Source organism: Oryzias melastigma, linkage group LG5, assembly GCF_002922805.2.
Source record: "Oryzias melastigma strain HK-1 linkage group LG5, ASM292280v2, whole genome shotgun sequence".
NCBI classification, from domain to species: domain Eukaryota; kingdom Metazoa; phylum Chordata; class Actinopteri; order Beloniformes; family Adrianichthyidae; genus Oryzias; species Oryzias melastigma.
The window spans coordinates 13801021-13807985 of record NC_050516.1 but is presented as its reverse complement, the minus strand read 5'-3'; positions in this window follow the sequence as shown (position 1 = coordinate 13807985).

Here is a 6965-nt window from a genome sequence, read left to right as displayed (position 1 = left end):
GAGTGAAATAGTCTCCACATTTAAACTAGTCATAATGTACTCAATGCAACTGTAACTGCAGCTCACACACTTCATCATACAAACCAACACAAATAACCGCCGCCGGGCAATCCCACAAAACACCCAGACCAGGGCACGCGAGCGCACAGGTTTCAGGTGGTTGAAGACGACGAAAAATTCACCCTCTTGCATATTTTCTAAGGATTTGCTACAACCAGTCTCTTGCAGCATGTAAAAAAAATATCTGCATGTGCATGCAATGCACTCATCAAGTGGACTGCGGTCTTAAAATGTTGTGCCCAGTAGAGGTTTGTCCATTATTCACCCACAGACAGCTCGTACCTACTCGTGCGGCCAATTGCAACAAAAGCATTACAGAGACACAAACATTTTTCTTTCTGACAAATTTTTAACTTCAAAACTCCAAGTATCTCATCATGTTAGGTTTCAAAATCTAACAAAGAAAAACACAAATTACTTTAATTCTTTTAGTCTTATTCCCCCCTTCCATCATAAATTATAGTGTAAACATCTCTAAAAACTTCAAATGATCCTCATACACAAATTAGCAAAGCAAATAGATGATCGTCTAGGTCAAACAATGATTTCTCACTTTTGGGATAAAAAACAAACAAAAACAAATCACCAATATTAGACCAGTTAAACAGTAGTAAGATAAACCAATACTACTTGCACCAGAAAAACACAGACACAGACATAAACTCTGTTTACAATGATTTAGAAACTATAGTTTTGTAAGTCAAATCAAACAGCAGACTGAACAATTTTGACAAGTGCAGCATTATACTATGTACACATCAGGCATTTGACGCAAGTTCCTGAACGCACTGATCCATTTGTCCTTCATGATCAATTTTAAACAGTTGGCACTTCCTTGTATGGAAAAGAATCCTACCCAAACGTCCCTACAAACTCTGAGTCTCTGATTGGTCAAGGATAAACTGGTCTAACTTTAATGCTTATACAAGGCCATAAACAATCTTAAAAACGTGTGTAGTGAGTGACGAATGTGGAATCCCGAAATTGTACATGTACACGTGTTTACAGAGACTTCATTGGAAAAGGTTGCTTGAACGCGGGTTTCCAAGCCCAAACATAGCTTGATCCTCTTCACTTGATTTCCTTATAATTTCATATCTTACTTGCTGCTCACAGTCGTTAAAGTCAGTTTGTCCAGATATTCGCTCAAGTCGACTTCTAGTGCTTCTGGAAGCTGAGGATCTTCCAGCTGGTGGCAGAACTGCAGTCCTTTCGCTGCAGTTTTGTAGATGCTCAGGAACGAGACATCGTCGGCTCTCAGCGTCTCCTCTATTTCCTCTACGACGTCTGTAAGAGTTTCTACCTGATCGTTTAGATCTGTGATCTTAGCACTCAGTACTCGTCTCCGAAGCTCCTCCTCTTCCCTCAGAGCTGCTAGCCCAGCCTCCTCTTCCTCTTTTAGAAGTTGGCGTAACTCTTCAAAATGCTTTTTGATTGTTTCCTCTCCTTTACTAAGAGTGCACTGATTGCTTACTAAGACACATTCAATTGTAGCTATGATGTCATTCCCTTTATTCACATTTGCCTTCAGGCTGCTCAGACTTTTTTGCAGGTTTTCTCTGTGTTCCTGTGCAGCTTCATCAACAGGAATAAAGCTGTGGCCGGCGTGTTTTCTGGAGTCTCTGCAGATGAGGCACACTGCCTCCTCATGATCCAAACAGAAGAGCTCAAGGTTCTTAGAGTGCAGACTGCACACAGCCTCTGAAGTTTGCTTGTCTTGGTTTTGCAGGAAAGACTCACACAGGTTCTTCAGAGCCAGGTTAGAAGGCAGATAATCACTCTGAGAGACTGTTTTACACAGTGGGCATTCTTTGTCTCGTTTCAGCGTCCACCAGGTCGTCAGGCAGTGTCTGCAGAAGCTGTGGCTGCAGGACAGAAGAACGGGGTCTTTGAAGACCTCGCAGCAGATCGAACAGCAGTAATCTGTTGAACTGGAGGCCATTCTTCTGTGAGGGAAACTGAAAGAGCAGACAGAGCAGCAGATGAATGCTGAAGAACCTGTTCTTTAGGGAGACGTGGACAGACTTTTAAGCTGCAAAATCATAATCGCAAGACATGATTTTGTTTGAACTTTCGACTCAGATCCACAAAAATTGAGCTGAAAGAACAAGACATAATCTAGGCGCCTCAGAGTTTAGTTTTGTCATAAATCACTTTTAAGATAATTCTCTTTTACCTTTTATTTAAACTTTGTCAATAACTGATGAACTCAGCAGTTTAGTCAGTCTTCATATTTTATTAATCAAAAGTGCAGCTTGTTTGTAGTATAAAAAAGTTTTTTCATCATGTGATGAGAGGAAAATTCAAACCTTCCAATGATCAAACAGCAGAAGCGTGACTCACGTGTGGCAGAACTGTTTGAAGCCCTGCTCTGTGATGAAGACTGAAGTCTGCGTTTATATCAGAAGGAAGGTCTCCAGGATGAGGAGGTTTTGTACAAAATCACCTTGAGAGCTGCAGCGATTCTCTTCAACTGTGACTTTCTGTAGAAATAAGGAAGACGGAAGTCCTATCAGGTGAGCATTACAAGGGGCGGAGTCTAATCAGACATTTCTGTTTCTCTTTCTGACCTGTTTAACTTTAAAACATTAAGTTTAATTGTATCTGCTCCCAGCATGTTTCAGAGCAGTGGCTGAGTCCACATTTCTACATTTTCAGTTACTGTAGTGCAGTGGTTAGTCAGCCTCCAGGTCACCGGTTCGACTCCCCCGATGTCCTTCCTGCATCGAGTTCATTATCTCCCATGCATGCATGGGTTAAATAGGCAGTAGGCACTCTGGTTTCTCAAGATGCAGTGGCATCTTCAGAACTTTTTCCTTGTGGTGGCTGGAGGGGGGCACTTTAAATCTTGGGGTGACAGACCAAAACCATGAACTGTATATTTAAAAGTATTTATACTAAACTGAATAAAACAGCCTGTGGAAAATTACTGTTAACACCCCAAGATCATGCCTGTGGGGTATCTTTGTGTGTTAAGTGTAAAATATGACCATAGATATGATACATGATTATATGTATGTGATTATGTATTGTCAAAATTGTTTCTGCTCAGTTTTCTGCTCCTAAAGAGCAAGTCTTGTGTGACACTTTCAAGACGACAGGAAGTTCTATCTGCAGCTCCTGCAAAGGACAGGAAGCAACGGGCCCCAGCAACGGCCTCCAATGACAGGAAGGAACCTCGTGCTGACCGGAGAGGGGGGTGAAAAAACACCATCTCTTTAGCCCAGAGCAGAAGACCTTCTACAGACTTCTCCTCAAGACATCGACGGGACAGGTCCTCTCCTCCACTTCGGTGGGAGAGGACCACAGATGACAACTCTTCTTGACACCCTGCACTCTACTCGACCTCGTCTCTGCACCACCTGAGGTGGAAATCATATAGTTTTACTCTGATCCGTACTCCAACGGTAAAGCACAACCTGTCATGGTACAAAATAGGATAATAGACTCCATGTTCGCCCACGGGTGATAAGGGGGACAAAAAATAACGTTTGTATTTAGCCTTCTGTCATAAATAAACGGGTTGACATACCCAAATAGATTCTTTCCCTGTTTCTTACATCTGACCTCTGCCACTGAAGACAACTTTACAACACCAGGTAAGCTCCAGACCCCGCGAGCCTGAGAGACATCAATAAAGATAAATACCTTCTCTTTTGTGTTCAAAGAGTGTGTGTATCACATGAAAAATAAATAAATAAATGAATAAATAAATAAATAAATAGACCTATAAAAAACTTAGGCCTGAAATTGTCATGAACTTGTAGAAAAGTTATCTTATGTGGTTTTTATTCTGTGATAAATAAACATACTGTAGTTGGGTGTTATCTATTATGGGTTTATCTCATGTGCTCTTTTTAAAAGTCCTAACTGAGCGTATCTAAATAGTGATGTTTAGTGAACCTCAATAGGCAGACAGTACGAGTTTCTGTCCCCACTTGTGGCTAAACAATAGAAGGGCAGTTTCACACATCTATCCTATGTGTGTGTGTTAAAACAGGGATGCACGAGTCTTTCCTCCCTCGTGGTTAAAGAATAAAAGAGTAGTTTTACACGTCGTTTCGATGCGTGCCTAAAAATATCGGAAAGCACTCGTTGCCTTGATGCATGTAGAAATAAATCGGGCTCCCACATTTACTGAGTTACTTCGGGAGAAACACGTCGGCTTGATGCGTGTCTAAAAATATCAGGATCACGAGAGTCTCACTTGTGATAAAGAACCAAAGAGAGGAGCTATGAACCTAAAAACAGGCAGTCAATCCCTGTTACGGACGGCGGCTCAACACTACAAAGAACCGTAAGAACTGTAAGTGTCTTCTACTTTGATGTATTGTGTCTATATTTCATGCTGCTGATGTGCATAGATGATTACAGAGAGAACAGGTGGAGGAGGAGCTTAAGAGGTGGAGTTAGAGAGGTGGAGGTTTGCCCTGGAAAGGAGAGGAATGAAGGTTAGCCGCAGTAAGACAGAGTACATGTGTGTGAATGAGAGGAACCAGAGTGGAAGAGTGAGGTTACAGGGAGAAGAGATACAGAAGGTGGAGGAGTTTAAGTATTTAGGGTCAACAATACAGAGTAATGGAGAGTGTGGAAAAGAAGTGAAGAGGAGAGTGCAAGCAGGTTGGAATGGGTGGAGAAAAGTGTCAGGTGTGATGTGTGACAGAAGAGTTTCAGCACAAATGAAAGGAAAGGTGTACAAGACTGTGGTGAGACCAGCCATGTTGTTTGGACTAGAAACAGTGGGACTGAAGAAAAGACAGGAAGCAGAGCTGGAGGTAGCAGAGATGAAGATGCTGAGGTTCTCTTTGGGAGTGACCAGGATGGATCAGGAATGAATACATCAGAGGGACAGCACATGTTAGAGACATGTAAAAAAAATGTAGTTTTATGTTAAACGTGTGTTTTTTTAATAGGATTTGTCTTTTTCTTAAATACAAATTTCACCTATTTACAAACTGTCAAAATACATCACGTGGTGAAAGGCATATATGAGTCTCTGAAGTTCAAACTGAGCATGCATGCTAAAAATATGTCTATTAAACTAAATTAAATAGAACTTTTTAGGATACTATTGACTCCATAATGGAGACATTATCTTGATAGCTATAGCTCTGCTGAACATTGAATGAAACAGATCAGAGTCCAGTGATCTCCAGCCACATTTTGTGGTTGACTGTCTACAATAGTAAACAATGCAGCAGTGGATCGTCTTAGACACAAAATTGGTGGAAAACAGCCCAAAAAGGAGTAGTGGACATGCAACTCCACTCATTAGGTGTAAAAAAAGAAACACGTCTCTCAAAATTAGTTGAAAATAAGAGAATAACACAAAAGAGCTAAGCTAACTCCGAGCTAAAGTGGACTAACTGGCAGCAGCTGACTCATGTGGCAGTTAAAATATAAATAAATAAATCCATCTGATTGGAAGACCCAACTTTCTTTCTGTTTGTGATTTTCTTTCTTCTTTTTTCTTTTTAAACTATTGGTACAGTCGGCTGCCAGTTAGCCTACTTGAGCTCTGAGTTAGTTTAGCTGCTCTATTTTACCCATTTTCCTAACCCACTATCCCTTTCGGGGTTTGTCCCGGCTATTGATGGGCTAAAGTAAGGGCATATCTGGACAGGTCAAGGGGCTGGGGTGGGCTGGGCGTCAGAATTTGGGCACGCAACAAGCTAGCATGCCACCTCCATTGATATATAACTCATTGGACCATGTTGACGAATTTGAACCGTTTTTTTTACCGATTCCTAAAGAATGGTTCCATCCTTAGGGAGAGGCAAATTAAAATTCACAGAATTTAAGGACAACCCCGACTTCCTGTTCTCATTCAGTCTTCCTTCTGTTTCGGGTTTGGCTTCATGTCAGGCGCCTTTCCCCACCTGCAGCCACCTGGTCTGGCTGTTTTTAGGATAAATTGAGAGACCTTTCTCCTCTTCTAGGACATAGTTTCTGCAAAACGGCAGTAGTTCATTACAAATTCCCCTCGGATTTGTGGGCGGGACCATTGGTACGGTGTAAGCCTGCCCACACGTCCCATCATCCATTTGTTTACTCTCTCCTGCTTGCTTATAACCCCTCAGAAACCCGATCTCTGAGTGCGCCTGAAATGGTTATCAATATTGAAGCTATGCAGCTGTACAGCTTTAGTACAGTTTGTCTGCAAGTGGAGGAATCAAAATGAAGCGGAGCAGTGAGCTTATAGCCTGTGGATTATAGCCTCTCCGTCTCTGCTGTAAGCTTTTTCCTACATCATTTTTGTCATCAGCTCCTAATTTACAGCAATTCGAACAAAGAAATACTTAGAAATGACATTTTGAGCTCAATTTTCTTCATGTACGTCTTCCATCATTAGAAAAAAAGGCCACAAAGAAGATATTGAAAAAAGAACAAAAAAATAATTTTCATTGGAGTTAGTCATTAACTGGTATCACTACTTTAGTTACTATTACAAGCTCAAAATATGGAGGCAACAATGTGAACATGGACTCAGAGGACTGATCACCTCAGTACCAACATGTTTATTTTCATCCATGTTGTCTGATTAGCAGATCTTAATGTTACCATCCTAAATATTCGAAAGTTTCTTTGGTCCACAAAATGAAATGGTTTTTTTAGTGAGCTCGATCAGGTTTTTAAGGTTGCGATGGGTCTACAGAAACACCAAAGTCCATATTCAAAAGGTCCTTGCTGCAAAAGCTCTGCTTATTGTTTTATTGTTTATTGTTTTTTTCAATATCTTTCAGAGATTTGTCAGTCGGAGTTAAACCTGTTGGTTTATTGTCACGGAAAACTCATAAAAGCTGATTAATGTTATTCCAGAGGAGCAAACATGTCGGTGCAAATATACAGGATTAGCTGGAAACACAATTTATCACAACACGCGTGGAAAAACAAAGCCCTTTCTA